The sequence below is a fragment of the Phacochoerus africanus genome, chromosome 12, assembly GCF_016906955.1.
Source record: "Phacochoerus africanus isolate WHEZ1 chromosome 12, ROS_Pafr_v1, whole genome shotgun sequence".
NCBI classification, from domain to species: domain Eukaryota; kingdom Metazoa; phylum Chordata; class Mammalia; order Artiodactyla; family Suidae; genus Phacochoerus; species Phacochoerus africanus.
In genome coordinates this window covers 66,092,460-66,111,124 of record NC_062555.1, presented here as the reverse complement: position 1 = coordinate 66,111,124, position 18,665 = coordinate 66,092,460, and the positions used below count along the sequence as shown (strand labels likewise).

General features: G+C 46.4%; 1 protein-coding gene across 8 annotated transcripts in view; it reads left to right on the top strand.

Annotated features, from left to right (window-relative positions):
* CELF2 (CUGBP Elav-like family member 2) overlaps positions 1 to 18,665 on the top strand; it is a 549,068-nt gene that overhangs the window by 231,436 nt on the left and 298,967 nt on the right. The gene's annotated exons all lie outside the window — the stretch shown is intronic.

The following is an 18,665-nucleotide window of genomic DNA, read 5'->3' as shown; positions in this document are numbered from 1 at the left end:
CTCGTTAGCCTTGATAGGAAAAGTTTCTCTTATCGGCTCGGGCACTCTCAAGGCAGTCGGATCTGCTTGTATTTCAGGCGTGGTATGAAAAGAAAAGCCCAAAGGGGTTGCCAAGAGCGGGTCTGAAAGGTCTGTGCCCATTTCGGACTTGGAATATACACAGTTGTCTCTTGTCAGGCAAGAAATGTGATAGTGAATCTAGGCTGCAATTAATCGAGTGAAAAAGGGACTGTTAGCCTCAGTAAGAGTATGTATAAAATGTTTCCTATTGTACACATCGTAAGATAACATTCATATTCTTTCCGGCACTTTGCTGTAGCCTTTGCAATTTTCAGGCCATTCCCAGCTTTATGATCCATTTCCTTGGCAACTAACTTTCCCCTACGGTGCTCCGTGCTCCATTCTTTTTCTAGGATGTTAAATGTTATGAGCTGAGAGATTCCTGAGAAACTCCGCAGTGGCCAATTATTTGAGCCCCTAGGATTTAGGAGGAGGAAAAAAAAAAAAAAAGGCAGGAAGAGGGATGAAAGTCTGTTAAATGTGAATTGTCCTTCTAGTCGGTATTAAGAATGTTAACTGGTTTGTACACACTGCCGGGTTCATTGTCCCAACTAAGATCATCAGATAAGGTAAAATATTGAATTTCCCTTTGGCAGTTTTCTCCGAGAAATGAGTCTTGATTAGTGACATTCCCATGGTATTTGTTTTAGGAGATCTCGGTCCTGCACCCACCCCCACATAAATCTTTATAGGCATTTAATACATGTTTCCACGTTAGCTGGTTTGAAAGTTCTGTGGGTTTTCTCCTCTGTATGTTAGAGTGTCAGGGCAGAACCAAAGAATGGGCTTGATCATGATTTTAAATGGATGGTCACCTGCTCCTTAGGTGACCGTTCATGATATATCTAGCCAAGAATGCTCTGAATGTGAAGTGTTAATGGCCTCTGAAAGATGCTATCTCTTGTCAGTTAAATTATTAATTATGAAAATTTAGTTCGGCCTTTTCATTTGGTGGATGAATGTGGCTCGTTCAGCCTATTTGCCCTGAATAGAGCCTTTGTGTCTTAGCCATGGAATCTCCTAGGCAAACCCTGATAGAACTTTGCCCCACCTCTCTGCCATATGTTAGTTATTTTGGAATCAAACTCAAATTGTTTGCAATGTTTGTCAACTCTTGCCTCATTGAACCTAGAAAAAAGAAGAGCAGAGGATTTGTAAATGATGACTTTATTTGTTTCCAAGATAATGATTTTATGTCTCCTTAGCCCTGAGAATACTGTAGCATGTTTTCCGAGAGTTGGTGATTAACTCACGTTAGGGACTGTCTGGGGGATGGGAGTGTATGGGAAGGAATAAGACAATTTGAAAATGCTTGAAATCCACCTCGAAGTTTACCTTGTCGCCATGTTCGGAGAGCGGGGAAGATAACTGTGCCTGGAGATTGTTTTCCAGACGGTTGTCATTTGTGGTATGTTGCCTTTTGGACTAAACTGCTGTCAGCTGGATATTGGCCTCTTCCTAAAAGGACCTTAAATAAAGCACAGGGCTTTCCTGGTTGTTGATTTTCTAAAGCCGTAGAACCTATTTTCAATGGCGTTTTCCCCTAAGAATATGTTGGATAAGTTTGCAAGATGTAATACGTTTGAGTCCTCCAGGCAGATGAACAAATAGCTTTTGAGGTGAGTGATTACGCTTGATGGCCCCACGAGCCATCAAGTGTTTAAAGAGCCCAGATCATTTAAGGCTCCACAGTGGTAGGGAATTGTCATGACACAGGCCTCAAAGACGTGGGGTTTTTAAATGTTCACCATCAGAACTGGAAATGCAAATGGACCTTTGAAATCATCATAACTATCGGTTTTGTTGTCTTTGTGTTACTCTAGAACATCACTTGCCACAAAGCACAGGGAAAATAAAAACAGAACTATTTTAGAAAGTCTGTTAGAAATTGGGGCAGGTGGTTTGGGACTGGATTCGGGGATGAATATCTTCCTTTCACCATTTGAATCGTCGTAGGTATGCATTTGGGGTTTTTTTAAAAATGTTTTTGAGTTTTTAAACAAAAACTTTCAAAACTTATTATATATGCGTATATGTGTGTGTGTATATATATATATATATTTTTTTTTTTTTTTGGCCACGGTGTACAGCCGTGGGATGTGGGATCTCAGTGCCCAGACCAGGGATTAAACCTGGGCCACAGTGGTGAAAGTGCCAAATCCTAACCACTAGACCACCAGGGAACTCCCTAAACAAAAATTTTAAACAGTACATCTAAGAAGTCATGCCTTGGAAATGAGAAATTACAGGCGGAAAAAAATCTAGGAATGCAGCTTTAATAGTATTAGTTCAGATTTGTGACGTTGCAATAAGATGCTGAGAAGCAGCTCCCAGTAAATTAAAATGAAATCATTTTTTTTCCCCACATTCAGTGGGTAACCTTTCTGACAGGGGGAGAAAGTTACCCCGAGTGTAGGTAGATTCTTCATTTTGGTGAATTTACCTGTTTGTCAAGTCCTCCCAGGCTAGCATCGCTGGGAAGGTGTCTGTCAGGGTCTCATGACACTCAGAGGCAGTTGGGGGAACATCTTCGTTAAAAGAGGCTTTGAAAACCAGCTCACCAGACCTCCTCCGTTTATAGACGAAGAAACTATCAGCGGGACAATGGGACCTGCCCAAGATAGCAGTTACCAGCTTCCCCCTGAAATGACAAAAACATTGAGTCCTTCATTGAATGCCTGCTGTGTACTGGGGGCACTTTACTTTGTCGTAGTGGGTCTGCAGGATGGGTGTCACACCCATTGTACAGACGATGCTTAAAGAGGTTGCATTCTTGTCCATGCCATGTCGGCAGTGAATGGCAAAGCTGTGGTCTGCTTGTGTGTGGGCATGTGTGAAATTAACGCATATGTACCTGTTGATGAGGAGCCAGGAGAGGAGGTGAATGAATTCTGGGACAGATTTTTGTTGGGAAACCAAAATTGTCCCTTGAGAATGATGGAGCATTATAGGAGGCACATACCTTCACCTCTCCAGGGTTGACTCTGGTTTGATTCAGATTAGAGAGTCGATCACTCCCTTATTTGATTCAGATTCACACTGTTATTCCATGTGCTGATGAGCTAAATAAAGAGAAAATATTGTAATCAAAAACATTGCTTGGTTTACAGAGTACCAGCAAGGTGAATTGAGTTCCCTTCCTCCCCACCCACAGATGGCATTTAAAATATATTTGGAAAATGCCATTACCAGTAATAAAATACAGTGCTGAGCTGTCACCTGATTCCTTGATAGTCAGGAGAGGAAATTAAAATGGAAGATTCTCAGAGAGGGGCCGTGTCTATGGTTCTTTAAGGCCATTTTTAAAAAGGCGTTTTCAGGTGGGATTTCTCCGCAGTGTCTATTTCGGTATCAGCTGCTTCCTGAAACCCCCAAACTCCTCCCACACTGGCATTTTCTAACAGCGATGCTATCTTTGATCTGGGTTAGAGGTATTATTTTAATTGTTGAGCATTGCTCTTTAATTGTCATTTGCCGGATTGAGATAACCCCGGCATCTGTTCCTGAGATGCGCTGAGCTGGGAGGAAGAAGAACCTTGCAAGACAAGATGAAAAGAAGATAAGATTTTCAGATATGAACCTAGTGATTAAGATTTCATGGGACCATTTGGAATGCTCCCCCCCCCCCACCACCACCATGCTATAATAATAGTATATTTGGCCTCTGGTAAAAGACTGCAGCCTCCTTCTCTTTTTTTGCATAAATCCCCAGACTTTTCATTTCTTCGTACCCCTTCCTTGTGGGGGTGTTTCTTACATGTTCAACACTCTTTCCCCTCTTAGGAGAAGACAGATAATGTTTGGGCTGCCAGATAACCTAATCATAGTGACCACTGCCGAGGCTGACCCGTAGAAATGCATGATGAGGGCTCCGCGTCACTGTAGCGGATTCTAAACAGACCTTACGGCGGCGGTTAGTGCTCTCAGCGTCTCTTATTCACTTTGCATTTTGTTGGGAAACCTGGGTATTTTCAGCACGTTTGCAGCAGCCAAAAGGATGAGTCAGTAAGTCATTGATGACTTTCACTTCCTAGGCTGAACCTCACCCAGACCTAAAAAGTCGTTCTTTCCAACTTAGAAGATTAATAATACTAGAGGGGTTTGTTTTTTTGGTTTTTTTCAGGGGAGGCTCGCATTTTTGCTTCATGTTGGCAGATGAGGTCGCCCGGAAGAGTTAGTGCTTTCTCAGTGTCGTATCTGTTCTCCAAAACTGCAGAAGGGAAGCTTTGGGAAGGCAGAATGATTTCCAGTTCGCTAGCACCTCCCCATCCCCAGCCCTTGTGTTTGTTTCTACTCTCAGGGAGGTACTGGGTGAGCCAGCATCCGAGCTGTGCTACTTGGGTAGCGGTGCAGAAAATGCATTTTTATTTTTCCTGAAGAAAAAAAGAAGCTCTTGCTGAACTTGAAGGGGAACGGAGCTGCACATTCCTGGAAAAGCCTTGGTGGGAAACAAAAACTAATTAGCGCCGTAAATGCAGTGCTCGCAGGTAATTGTAAAATAATTATTCCCCCTTAGCATCATCACTGCTTAATTGTGCCGTCCAAGGTGCTCATGCTCTGAATCTAGATTCGAAGGGATAGAGATCCCGCATCTCCTCCCGGGGACTGTCTTTGTCATTTACTGTGTGAGCTTCAGACTCTTCCTAAAGGACTTTTCAAAGAGAGGGGCACACATCCAAGGAGATTGGCCACAGCTTCCTTCCCTTTTCCCGTTTGTTCGGAATCACAGGGGAGAGCGATCACGCCAGCTAGTTTTAGAGAAACACAGTCCCCGTCAGTGGCTGAAATGCCTTGTGAGCGTGTTGGAGACTGATGCTTGCACAGCGCTGCTCCCGGAGTTTTATGAAGGGTCTGTCTTACGAATCGAAGATTGTATGTTAGATGCAGATAACGAGAGCGAGGCTTTAAAATCAGCTGATAATTTAACATGGAATGCTAATAAATATGTAATCATGTGGCTCTCGAAATGACAGATGAGTACAGATTCGGGGTTTGGTTAAATTTTAATTACTCCGTTGGAACGAATACCTCAGAGCCAGCTTTCCGGCAAATTGTTAGACCCCCTATTTTTAAATTTTTTTCCCTCCTAAAGATTTTCTGTAAATTAAGTGTAGGCTGCGTTTAGACTGAACTATCACGTTGGTTGCTTATTCTCAGCTCTTCTGCCAGACTCCTAAGGCCTTTTACTTAAGGTCAGATTTTAGGGAAAGAAATCTATGAGAAGGAGAGCTCCGTTTAAACGATCTGTGCTTTTTTTCCCCCGTCAGGGAAGGGGAAGAGTCATGCAGGTGGATACAGGATTCCTTGACGAGTGACAGTGCTTTCAGGATGGGGGACGTGCAGTGTTCGGATCTGAAGCCTTAATAATTAAAGAGGTTTGTTTCCTCTGTGAGCTCGTTTGTGGCCCTTTGTGTCCTAACTGTGGAAATGGAGTTCCCCCAGCCCAGCAGCTGCTGGGTCTGACATTTCTAGGCCCAAACAGGGCCGAAGATTTCTGAGGTTCGCAGACGATGGTGACTCACTCCTCAGAGAGAGTGTGATTAATTTCAGCTGATTTATTTGACATTTTGGCATCACTTTTGGACAGCTGTAAGAAAAATTTTTTTTTTTAGTATCTTGGGAGTGCATAATTCTTCATCTTCCATACTGGGTTCGAAAGGCTTAATTTTCATGCTTTTTCAGAGGAACGTTCCTAGCTGGACTCGGGCTCATTACCTTTGAAGGTGGTATTTTAGATCCGTTTCCTTGAATGGTGTCTTGCTGTCTCCTGGTCTCCCCCGTAGCAGAGAAGTTGTACCACTTTTATCTGACACAAATAAGATCAGTTGGTCCTTTCAGCCCAAAAGAGCAAACTGTTCTGTTATTCACCTGGCTATAAATGTGTATATAAATGTGTGCACACGTGTGTGTGTGTGTGTGTGTGTGTACACATATATATGGAAGACGATCTTGGGCATAAGGCCTCACTTAACCTTAGTAGCTTCCACTTAGTGGTCTTGGCTCTAAAAGTTACGAAATTTTTATACATCATACCATGCGTTTACGGACTATTCCCTACCTCGCTGAAAAATTTAAGATTCGGGAAGAATCTTGTCGTCTTGACCAAATACGCATTTCATTTGAGAGATGCAGCTAGAAGTGGGCCTCGGGACTCTGTCTTGACTCTTTGGCCCAGGTCCTCAGAGCAGCTTTGGACACTGATAGTCCTGTCATTCCTTCGGGGTAAAAAGCTGAGACCCTTCCCAGTTGAGTGGCCTTTGCCTCTTTGCTGCAAAGCCCCCAGCCCCAGGGACCCCTTCTGCATCTCGGTTGTGGTTGAGAGGTTGCTCCTGACAAGATCGTACAGGTCAGAGTAGGAAGGAAGACTCTTCACAGACTCATGACTGCAGCGCCCAGGTCGGTGTGTCCTGGGGTGGACACGGCTGGCGCCACCCAGACCCGACTCTGCTCCCTTGGCTTTGGCTGCCGCCACCGTCTTACGTGATCCACGTGGGGTCCCATAGCTTCTTGTCACGGTTGAGGGGAGAACTTGAAATTTTGATCGTGTCTAATGGGATTCCGACACATCCACTGCACATCTGGAAAAGGCTCAAGTTACAGGAGAGGTTTCTGGACCTATAAGGGGGGGGGGTAAACCTGCAAACCCCCCCCCACACACACACACACATACCCGATTGTTTTCTCTGTGCATCTCCAGAGTCCGACGCTGGTGTCTCCCAGTAAAGCAGAGGCAGGGCGATGTCAGGCGTGTCACGTCCTCTTGGGGGAAGAAGAGAGAGAGGTGATAAGAGGAGGGCAAGGAGGGGATGCTCTGGGTGGAGGGCTCCTGGGGATTCCTTGAGCCGGGCCTGGCTTTCCCGAGCACTCCTGATGCCCCGGACCCGGACCGAGACTCCTTCAGGTCGTTACCGGTACAGCCCTTCGGGAAGTTTGCCCTCAGCCTGTCTGAGGTTGTCCTGCGTCTCTTCTTCCAGGTCTTTTTGTTATTTTTCTCTGCGATTCCCTGGGCTTCTCTAAGGCCAGTCGGTTTTCCCTCTGCCAAGCAGGTTCCTGAATTCTGCGACATGGGGCCACATCCGTCCACGACACCGTTCCCAGAACCACCTCCTGGAGAAGGAGGGCCGTGTCAAGCCCCTCGGTGGTCACTTGCAGGAAGTGGCACTGGCACAGCTGCGTGTGGCTGTGTGCGAAGCTCTATTTTGACTTCCTACGCTGTGGACGGGGTGTTGAGTTTTCTGGTGGAGCATAAGGGGAGCGTGTTTCGGGATGATTCACTTTATGGATGTCTTTGCCTCGGACCCGCTATATTTGGCTCTGCTGCAGCTGTGTTTGCCTTCTCGAAATTGTCACCAGGAGGCCTCCAACTGCAGTTATTCCCTTCAGTTCATTCTGGTAACGTCTTGTGACTCCCCTTGTCCACCCTGCCGTCTTGCCAGGACGTCAGGCTTAAAGACAGCATGCATGTCCCCTCGGAAGGCTGGAATGCTGGCTGACAGGACTGGCAGCCCCACCTCAAAGCTGTTTCTTAATATCAGGTCACCTCTATTTTACTTTGTCATGTGACCTGTCAGGATGCTTCTTTCTCTCCACAAAAAGCTTGTGTTTCCCTGACTCTTTTTTCCCTATGTCTCTCTTCCTTTTGGATGGCCAAAAAAAAAAAAAAAAATACTTCCAGCACCTGCTGATGGGCAGGGTTGCTTCTCTGTATTTCTGGGGCACTTCCGAGCAGGTTTTTACTTCTAAGCATTTCGAGGTCCTTCACAAAGCACGGGGTTGAAGAGGAGACTTGGCAAAGCATTTCTTTTTCCTGTTAGTTGAGCACCTGGCACAGAATTTACTTTTCTTTCAGGCAGAATTTAGGAAAGATTGTTCTTCATGTAGAAACCATTCTAGTTTTGCTGGCTATGTGTGGGTTTTCTTTTTTTCTTTGTTTTGTTTTTTGTCTCTTTAGGGCCGCACCCGAAGCACATGGAGTTTCCCAGACTAGCGGTCGAATTGGAGCTGCAGCTGCCGGCCTACACTGCAGCCACAGCAACACCAGATCTGAGCCGCGTCTGCAACTTACGCCACAGCTCATGGCAATGCCGGAATCTTAATCGACTGAGCGAGGCCAGGGGTTGAACCCTCGTCCTCATGGACACGAGTTGGGTTTATTACCGCTGAGCCAGGATGGGAACTCCTGTGTGTGGGTTTTCATTCTGAGTTAGAACTTCCCCTTGGGTTGTGTCTGCTTGTTGAGGTCACCTGCCCTGCATTGGGATCCGTGTGTAGGAGAAAGAATGAAGCACCAGGGCTATTGCTTTAGGGTCCCTGCAGCAGTGGGTCGAAAGGTCATCCTTGAAAGGCTGAGTATCTTTGACTAGCCAAGAATCTCACCCCTTCCCCTGGCTCGTCTACTGATTGGTTGGAGACCCCTTTGCATCTCAGGTGACTTGTCAAGACTCCTCATCAAGAAAATAAGAATGATTAGACCCGCTTCTGGCCTGTCCCCCAGTATTACTGTGAAACTCACGCTGGGAGAGTTGAGTGATAACTGAAATATCTTAACAGTTTCACGGTCCTTAAAAGCGACCACAGGTTCACCTGCCTTTCCTGGGAGAACCCAATACAGAGAGACTTCATTACCACGGACCAGTTAATGTTTTCTCCCTGGGAACGTTCCTGCTTTCAAGTCCCAGCCAAAGAGCCATAAAGCAGTATTGCTCCCATATAAACTTTCAGAAAATGCTCAGTCCCCGGGATCACATTAAGAAGAATGATTTTCTTTTTCTCTCTTTCTCTCCTCTTTCTGCTGGATGATTGAGAAATAAAATACAGTTCGTGTTCCAACTGTGAACTTGTGGTCAGACCTCGCATTCTGGGATGAGGGTGAAAAAGCAATAGCTCCATCCAGTTTCCCCGGAGGTGCCTTTGGGAAAGCCCGTCTCTCCACCGGCTGAAATAGATCTTGATTTTCTGATGGGAAGAGACTCAGCTGCATGATATGAAGGCTGGTTCTCCCGGAACGGGACTTCTAACCCCTGCAGAAACCCAACTCTTAAGAAAATAATTTTGATGCTATGAAAGCGGAGGGGAATATGGTAGAACCTGCCGCCTGCCGGCCTCCTAGGTCCCGGGCCACAAGATGCCTGGAGAAAGAAGGGGAATCTCTGAAGGCAGAAGGACTTGGAAAAGGAATCGGTGACTTTTTTCAGAGGCAGCACCATGGGGAGAGGTGTGGATCTAGCCACAGGGTTCATTGTGGTTATTGGGTTTTTTTTTAAATTTTTAAAGTATAGTTGATTTACAGTGTACTGTCGATTTCTGCTGTATAGCAGAGTGACCCATTTATATATATACACACACAAACACATCCTTGTCCTTCTATCATGTTCTATCACCAGCGATTGGATATAGTTCCCTTTGTTGTATATAGCCAGACCTCATTGCTTATCCATTCTAAATGCGGTCGTTTGCATTTACTTTTTTTTTTTTTTCTTTTTTTGGCCACCCTGGGTCATATGGACTTCCCAAGGCCAGGAATCAGATCTGAGCCACAGACCTACAGCACAACTTTCACTTGGAATCCACAGTGCCAGGCCAGGGTCTGGTGCTGCAGAGACACCACCGATCTTGTGGAGCCATGGCGGGCACTCCTAGTCAGTCTGTTGCTCTGCTTAATGCCCAGGCATGCACTTGCCTGCCATAGCTGATAGGGTGCTTGAACTGCTGAGAGGCCAGAGCTGCTGCCGCTCGTGTGCAGATTCATGCCCAGCCGGCTAAGTCACTGGATTGCTTTTAGATCAGACGTGATGCCATGCAGTTGGGAAGCCCAGGGCCTCGTCTGCGTCCCTCGGTCGAGGGCTGTCCTCCACGGTGGCGGGGGGAACACAGCGCGCACTCTGGCCAAGTGTGACGTTGCCTGCGAGAAACTCCCCAGGCCAGGACCGTGACCTCCTGGATCCAGAATCTATCCCCTCTGGTGGCAGACCCCTTTACGTGAAGGTGACTCGGGATGTCACTCAAGGCCCTGGGAACCTGGGCGCTGACAGCTGTTTCTGAGATGCTTGGGAAAGGAGGAGGAGTCTGGGGGTGAAAGCTGGCAGGATCTTTAGAGAAGAAGCTGCCTCGAAGACGCTGCAGATGTTTCCGGACACGCTGATCCGTTCTTGGAAATGAGCACATTTTTATTTTCTGAGTGTCAAGCGCGTCTCATTAACTTTTGTAGGCAGTCTGTCCGCTGGGCCAAGATTTCATGTCCAGCTCTCATAAAAGGGACCAGAACTGGACTCTTGTCAGCCTCAGAAGCCACGGGATGGCCTTGATCTTGCCTCTGTGTCTTGTTTTTTTTTTTAGGTCTCCTCGAATGTGGTACTTCAGATCCAAATTGATTTTGAGTTGTCTGTTCAATAAAATGATGATGTCTACCCAGAAGCCAAAAAAGGTTTCCTGGTGTCAACAAAACTGTAATTCTTTGACAACGACATACTTCTTCTTTGGCGTGTTGCTCCTACTTCGGATGCCTAATGCTTGAAGGGATGTTGCCTTCCCCGTGCGTCGAATTTCTGACGTATTTTATGACATGAGCTGCTCTTGATTTAGGGTGCACTGTGGGCCAGCCCTGAAGCTGAGGAGTTTGCATAAATTATCAGTAATCTCTAGAAAAGTTTTGTAAGGTCAGTTCAATTGTTCTTCTTTTGCAAACGAGGAAATGATGGTTTTCGAAGGTGGTGGTGTGTATCTGTTTCCAAAGCCTCGGATCTTTCTCTTGTGCCACCTTCCATTCTGGCCCAGAAGGTTGCTTTGTCTCTTGAGGGATTCCTACATCCTTCCATGACCATAAACAGGTGGAATTTCTGGATAAGTCGGTGAATTGGCAGCTGAGCCTGTGGGTCCTGCGTATGCAGTCGTTTCTTAGCTATGACCTACAAATCGATAGTGGGCATTTTATGGGCTCTTTCGCATAAAGTGTGTGTTCTTGATTTTATTTTATAGCCAGACCGACTCTGAGTCTAGAAGGCAAGAGTGTTAGAAGATTTATGAGAAGAAAGGGGGCACCACAGCAATGTCAAGGTCTCTTAGGGGAAGGAGGAGGAGGCAGGTGCTCACTTAGAGCTGAGATAAGGAAGCAGTTACGATTGAAGGTTAAGGCGGGTCCTTACTCTGCGTTTAAGAGAACTGTGTCTTCCACGTAGAGGGTCCTCTTGGGGACTTCATTAGACACCTGGGATCCCACTCCCCCCCCCCCCATTTACTTCCAACTTGCTAGTTTTTGTGAAGGAAGTTTTTTGGAGAAAGGCTTGGCCTTTCTCAGGGTGCCTTCGGCCCAGAGTAGGCCTTCTTGTGACTTAGAAACAGGCTCTCAGGTGGCGTTCCATCCCCACTGTACCCCTCGCGGGGTGCATCTCTGCAGCATTCTTTCGATAGAGTTATTTGCAGTTCTTATCCCCTTCTTCATAAGTGGGCCAGGATAGCAGGCAGTAGAACACGTGGGTCTGTGCACAAGAAAACAAATGGATTTTAGGTGATTGACGGCTGGGGCCAACTCAGGCCTGGTCCCCAGCCCTTTTCAGGCGTCTGTACGCTTTTGACTTCTCTGTAGCATTTTGCTCCAAGTGCGTAAACCTTTGATGGGACTCTGGGTCTTCAGCATATCCCAGATTTGTGTTTCCTTTGTTAGTAGCCCAAGTAAAGGAGCGGGTAATGGAAGAGTTGGAGCAGAATGCATGCCCGGGTTGGTCCAACCCACACACCATTTCTTCCCAAATATTAGCTCGTCAGAATGCCTGACTCTCGGCAGGAGACACGCATTGTAACCCAAGAGGATGTGATTTGAGTGGAGTTTTCGCGCCCCGTGTGCTTATGTATTCTTGCTCCGGATGCAAACATTATCTATAATTACATTTTCAAGTGACTGAAAATTGCAGGCTTTGTTGAACAAAAATACAGAAGGGAATGTATATCCACTCCACCCTCATTATAAGGCTTTCAGAAATCAGACTATAAGGCCCAGGCCTGGGGCTCTCAGCTACATGATACCCGCGCCGTTCTCTGATGTTTGAACACTTTGTCAAAATGCCGGGTTGCCGATGATGATCATAAAATTGGAGGAAAATGTGATGACTCTCTTAGCGCTTTGCTGGCTCCATTGTCAACTCTGTGACGGAGGCACCGCCTCTCACCGACCCTTTATTTCCAGGAGGCGAAGCTAGAAACCACGCAAGTTGAGTTAGATCCAAGCATGGTGGGCCACACTGGGACAGCTGGTTGAGATAAAGACACTGTTGCCTTCCTGGGGCAAATACAGTTAAATCCTGTGGCATTCTGTTGTCTCCAAGCTGTCCCGCCTCCCACCTTGGGCGTAATTGAAAAAACAATTGCTCTCATGGGGCCCACTGCAAGGTACTGGCTATGGGACAAGAAAAACGTCCTGGCCATTCTCACTCTTCTAGACTTAAGACCCTATGTCTAACTTAAGTGAGAGCCTAAACCACTTGGAGTTTTTTTGTTTTTAAGAAAAAAAAAAAAAAAGAATCTGATGTGTTACATATACCTTACTATTTTGCTCATCATTAATTAGCATCCTGAAATCCAGGGAACCAATGAAAGAGGAACTGTTCCTTGATTTTGGATGGAAAACACATAGAGGGAAGAGAGTATGGTGACATAGTGGTTGTTAGTTTGTTTCTAAGGTATTAAACTTGTCATTTGCCTGACGGTTCAGTGTCACCAGTCACTCTCTAGGCCCTTTGCAGAACTAAAGAAAGCAGCATTGTGATGCATTCATTAATCAACAATAGGAGCTGAGTAAATACTTAAATCAGGCTGCTCAGACCTTTCCTGATTCTATCAAGTTCCTCCCTGAAAGGTAAGCCCCTCAAGTTATGAAAGAAGGTTTCTCAGGTCATGATGAGCACGGTTCAAATCCCTTTAGTTCTGGTGTGTACCTAGTGAATCAGATGCTCCCGTGTGTGTGTGTGTCGTCTTTTCTAACATAAATCATAAACGCAGATGTACGGACAGTTGGGTTTTGGACGGACCGCTATAGACTGATAGGAAAGTTAGCAACTGTGTTCAGTAGTTTTAACATCGAAAGAGCGGAAATGAGATCATGTGAGGGTCTAAGTAAAATGCCTTCTGTGTAATGCAACACAGCCACAAGGATTGTGTGAGTATGTTTTTTTTTTTTTTTTTTTTTTTAACATAAAGGGATTGTAGCAGCTATTAAGCTTTGGTTGCAGTGGAAATTTGGAGACGTAGCCAGTCTCCGTAATATAATTGCCTGATTGTAAGGAGTACATGAAGGCAACTCAGTTTGTGTATTTCATGAATTCCCTCTGCATTACAGACACTCCCCCTTGTTCAGGGTGCTTTTTTTCTTTTTTAACAGGTGATGTGTTTATGTCTGTAGGTACCTGGGCTTCCAATAGCGTGGACTCCTAACCAATCAGCAGAACTTACTTTAAGCAGTGGAATTAGCCTAGACCCAAAGTAAATGAGCTTGCCAAGTCCTCTACTTCTCGGGGTTTCTTGGTTGCCTCTACAATAGCAGATCGACTCCACGGTAGGGCAGTAAATACAGCGTGAGTCTGGAAGCGCATGACAGTTGCGTAGTTTGTGCTGCAGATGGAACAGTTAAAATGAAGGCAGACAGCTGAGGAGCTGAGGATTTATGAGTCACAACTGACCTATTATTTGGCCAAATCGATCAGCTCTTCTGTGGAAACCACCTAAACATTTTCTGTACTGAAATCTGTGTTCCAGTCATTCTCTCTTTGTTTCTTTTTAACTCCTGCTGGTGAACAAGAGTTGCAGTTGACCTTCTGCATCAAGCTAGCACAAAGGTGTAAAGTCTGTAACGTGCTGGATAGTTCCTGCATGTTCTAGGTCTGCCGTAATTTGAGAGCGCTAACCACAGTTCTTGAGCTAAACATGTGGTTATTCTGCGCTTTTGTCTATCCCTTGGGTTCTTTTTGGGGAAACCTGTTTTACAGTGAAGAAGCGTCTGCACTGTTGGTGTGTTTTGGTTTCTACTAGATTAATAGAGGATTTTCTCATTGGGAAATAAGAGCCGAACTGTTACATCTTTCTAAGGACCTTGGTTCGTCATCCAGTCGGTGAAATGAAGGAAATACGCTATTGCCTCATCTCTTTCTGTTGTTGTTTGTTTTGTTGTTTGTTTTTTTGCTGTACCCAGATCCTTTTAGAGTCCTTCACAATATTATTACTAAGAACGCAGTGGAGGAAGTGTCGTCTCAGAGATATTAATGTACACCGAAGACTGTGGCCATTCAGATCGGAAGATCCAGGTAGCTTGAGAGATGAGGGGAAACAGCATTGACCAAAACCTGTTACGTGGATGTTCTCTTCTACCTAAAAAGGCTGAGGGGCTGAGAGTGTCCTTCCTGCTCCCTTACGCCCATTTGGATCTGGTGTGACCCACAGAGTTAATTGTGCAAGCAGAGAAATGTGGATTCGTATCCCATCTATCCTTTTGCTTCTTCACCTTCCTGTAGACCAACTCTTTACCTGAGATCTAGAACCTTGAACGAGTAGGCGTGGAGCGTGAAAGTAAGCCAGTGACATCACGGCCACTTAAGTGGCACTCCAAATGGGACCTCCAGTTGGAGCTCAGAATGCAGTGAGGGTCCTGGTTTGCTGGGACCCTCCCAGTTGGTACCTGTCATCCCACCGCCATCAGTCTTAGCATGCACCTTTCACTCTATAAAAGGTGTCCCCGTTTGGATGTTACTTGTCCTCCCTCTCCTCATGTCTGATCCTGCAGCACTAGCTTTCCTAAGTATACACGTGTTGGCGAACTTGTAAAAGTCTATACATAGGACTAACCCCAACCTTTCTACAGAAGGGTCATTATCCATGCTTTGAAATGTTCAGAAAAAGCAATTGCTAGCATCCCTGTCTCTGACCGATTCCCTTCCTTAAATCCTGAGAAATAGAAAAGTTACTCAGAATTGAAGGAAAGTTTCCTCACCGTTCAATTGAACATTTCGGACCCCCTCTGAGTGCCTGGGGATGGGCTCGCTCATTAACTTCTGTTTCTTTCTGATCAGTGTCTGTTGTCCTGCAGTCGCCTGTCTACAGCTTTGTCAGGTCACCTTTCCTCCAGCACGTGGGTTCAGGGTTGGAGGACCCGGAGACCAGGTTTACAGGGGCTGCCTTTCTGTTCGGTTCCGTTAAATTCATGAAATAACTTTTCTCCATCCTGGGAAAGCTCAAATAGTTCTGTTAAGGTTCAGCTGAAGCGTGACGAGAGCCAGAAAATGATCCTACGGTGCTGCCTTTGTCCTCACACTGCCTGCCATGAAACGGTGACAGAAGAGCCCAGCCAAGGTGTCATGACCCCAGGGGGCCCACGTATATTTTTGAATTTTAATCCCCAGGATGCCTTTTGCCCTCTTCAGTGCTAATTGATCTTTCTCCTTCAGCGCTGGAACTTCAGAGGATTTGTACAATCCGTGTGTTTAAAATCGATTTCCTGATTTTTTACATTTATACCCAGCTGTTTGTTATTCAGGGCAGCCATCAGCATCCGAGTCTCAATGGACCATGTAATGTGCAGCTGTAGCCAGATGTAACGCTTCTGCTCCCTAATGTTTCCATGAGAAGCTTAGAGAGGCAGGCTAAAGACTGCTGATAACCATGTTGCCGGCATTAATTTACCCTCTGTAGCTGCACAGAGTCTGCTGGGCAATTTTATTTCACGACCAGCAAGGAGAGCGGTGTTTGAGATCTCCAGCCCTGGCAGCAATGTTGACACTGTGTGTATCGAGTGTATCTGCACTGATACGAAAGGTACTTGTATCGCTAATTCAGATGGCAGGAAGCTGTCTGATCTGCATGCGTAAATACTCTGGCAGCAAGGTTGTACTCAAGAAAGATCAGCCAGGCTTCATATCAGACCTTGGCCTAAGATTAAAAGAGGTTCATACGCTCGTCTCTTGGAGAGAACATTTCTTAGGAAAAATAATTTTAGGATCATTTCAGTCTGTAGTCAGACCTTGTTTCTCATTTGCATTTATTATTCAAATCTGTGTTGCCTTTTGTATTTGTGTGATGTATCTTTGTTTAGAGGCTGCAGCTCCTACTAAATTTAATTACTTCCCTTGGAGGCTTTAAATTGAGGGCAGCGTCTATTAATTGTTAATTACATTCCCCTGCCATTTACACAGCAAAGGTGCAGTTACTAATTGAGGGTCTGTTCTGCACAATGACAGGAGACTTCTTCAGTCTCAATATTTACCTTTCTATGGGGACCGATTTTTATTTCCCTAATCTTATCTTTTATTAAACATAAAAGTAGACATTCCCGTGATAGATAGGCCATTCCTATGATGCAGTGTTGTTCTACCTCCCGGAGAAATAAATGGGAATCATCCCTGGCTCTGTGTCGCCATCTGGTGGTATCATGATCTCTCTTAGGCTCCTTAGATGGGTTTCTGATGAGAAGGAGGTAGGTATCCCCGGGTCTGTCCCTTTGGTAGTTTTACCCCAAGAGGGCAGGGGTGGGGGGGGGATTTAAAGTTAGCTGATTCCCCACTGGGGCTGAGGGAGGCATCCGTACGGCCAGGGGGTGGCGGTGTCATTAACGCGTGCGTTGCGTGTCTTTTAGATGCTTGGCATCTCGCATTACTCAGTCTTGGATTCTCCGCTTGTCTTTCTCAGCCTGCCTTTTCTAGGAAGCTTAGATCCTCAACCCCCCTGTCGAGGCGATGAGGGGGAAATGCTGGGTCTGGGCACTTGCTCTGGTTTTCTCTTGGGATGTCCTTGGTTGAACTGTGTGTTTCTACCTCAGTAGCCTGAGCTTCGAATCGGTCGTGGGAGTTGGAGGACGGAGGGTTTATGCTCAGTGATGACGCTGCCTGTGAACCCTTGCGTTGGCCACAGCTCCACGGCCGCACTTTATGAAGGGCTTGGTCATTGATTGAGAACAAAGTGAGGGGTGTCTCTTTACCTGTTAGACTCGCTGTTTCACTAGATGAGGTTGCCTCCCAGCCTCGCCTGGGCTATTTCATTTCTTTATGACACTTCCACTTCCGCTTGGAAGTGGACCTGCCCTGATACTGGGCTGTCGCATCGTGAGGTGCGTCTGTCCCTGAGCCCTGCAACTTTTACTTTAAAAAGCCATGAAGGTAGAGAGCGAGAAGGAATCCAGGTTGAATGAATGAGCAGGGGCCAAGGTGGAAGCTATTAAATCCTTTGTTATCCAGAAGCTGAGGATTACAGCAAAGCCAAAGCGATGTTAGTTTGTGGGCTTGGGTGGATTCTGTAAAAATGCTGGGCAGTGCCCAGACCTCCAGGTCAGTGGCCGTGCTAGAGTAGACATGCACCATCTCTGAAACTAAGAGGAGCCCAAGGCAGACATAGGCAATGCTGTGTGTCCCTCGGCCGCTGGAGGTGGCTGCCTCTGGGAGGACCAAGCCACCCCGGCAGGGTGAGCCCAGGTCAGGTTGGGGGATGGGCGGGAAGCCACCCTTCAGCCTCCTCTCCCCCCGCTGCATCCCGGCTTCTCTTTGTGGAGTCCTTCTGCATAGCCTCTGGCCTATATATTCTTACAGGAAAAAAAAAAAAGAAAAAAAAAGCTTCTATTTTTAGAAGGAATGCATCTGAGGTGGTTCGCACTGCCTCCCATCGCCAGGTTGTGCTGGTGGAGGTGTGCGGTGTGTGAAATTGAATGGTCTTTCAAGCCGTGGGGCTTATTAAGTTATTGATACAGGATGGTTGTCGACTTAGGCAGGGTGTGAAGATAATCCTATTAGAAAGTGATTACTCTTCTACCAAAACGCATTAAAAGCGTTAGGGTGCAGGGCCGGTAGGAATTGTGCGGAATTTCTGTGATCGGTCCAGTATTATGCCGGCACAGCCATAAAAATGGATTCTGCAGTGCGACTTAGACCATCGGTTGCGGCGCTGACCTCGTCCGTATTGAGCCATCAGTGTACAGATCACACGTTACACGTGGAGGTGGGGTTCAGTGCCCTTTCTTAACGAGAATGGTTTTAAAGTGTGCTGTAACCTTTTGTACAAACAGCCCATGTAAAACCCTGTTCATACTTGGAACCCTGGGTGTGGGCTTGAAGTCAGATAATTAGGGTAAATTATACTAGTTGGGTTCGTTTTTATTAAAACATTGCTGGCAGCAATGAAACCCGCTTATTGGGCACGATTTGGGAGTTAGAAATGGAAAGCTTTGCAAACTCTGGGAATGGAGGCGGGGTAGCACCTTCCGCAGGAAGCCCACCGCCGTGGCCTCTCCATCTATCCCACCGCCCCCACCCTGCCCCTGGGCCAAGCACCCCTGAGCCCCCAGGGCATCCTGTGTGCCCACAGCAGCATCTCGAGTCCTGTTCCCGCTCTCCCATTAGACCACAGGATCCTGAGATCAGAAACCCAGGATGACCACAGCCCCTAGCAGTCCGTAGGCTCAGGGGAGACCCAGGCACGTCTCGACATGTGAGAAGGCGAGAAAAGTCGAGAACTCACACAGCTGGGGTTGAAATGACCTGAGCAAATGCTCCTGGAGCTCCTCCCAATAGCCAGGACGTGGGACACACAGACAAAAAGGATGTCACCGGAGCTGATGTGGGCACTTCCCAAAATCCTTGAGC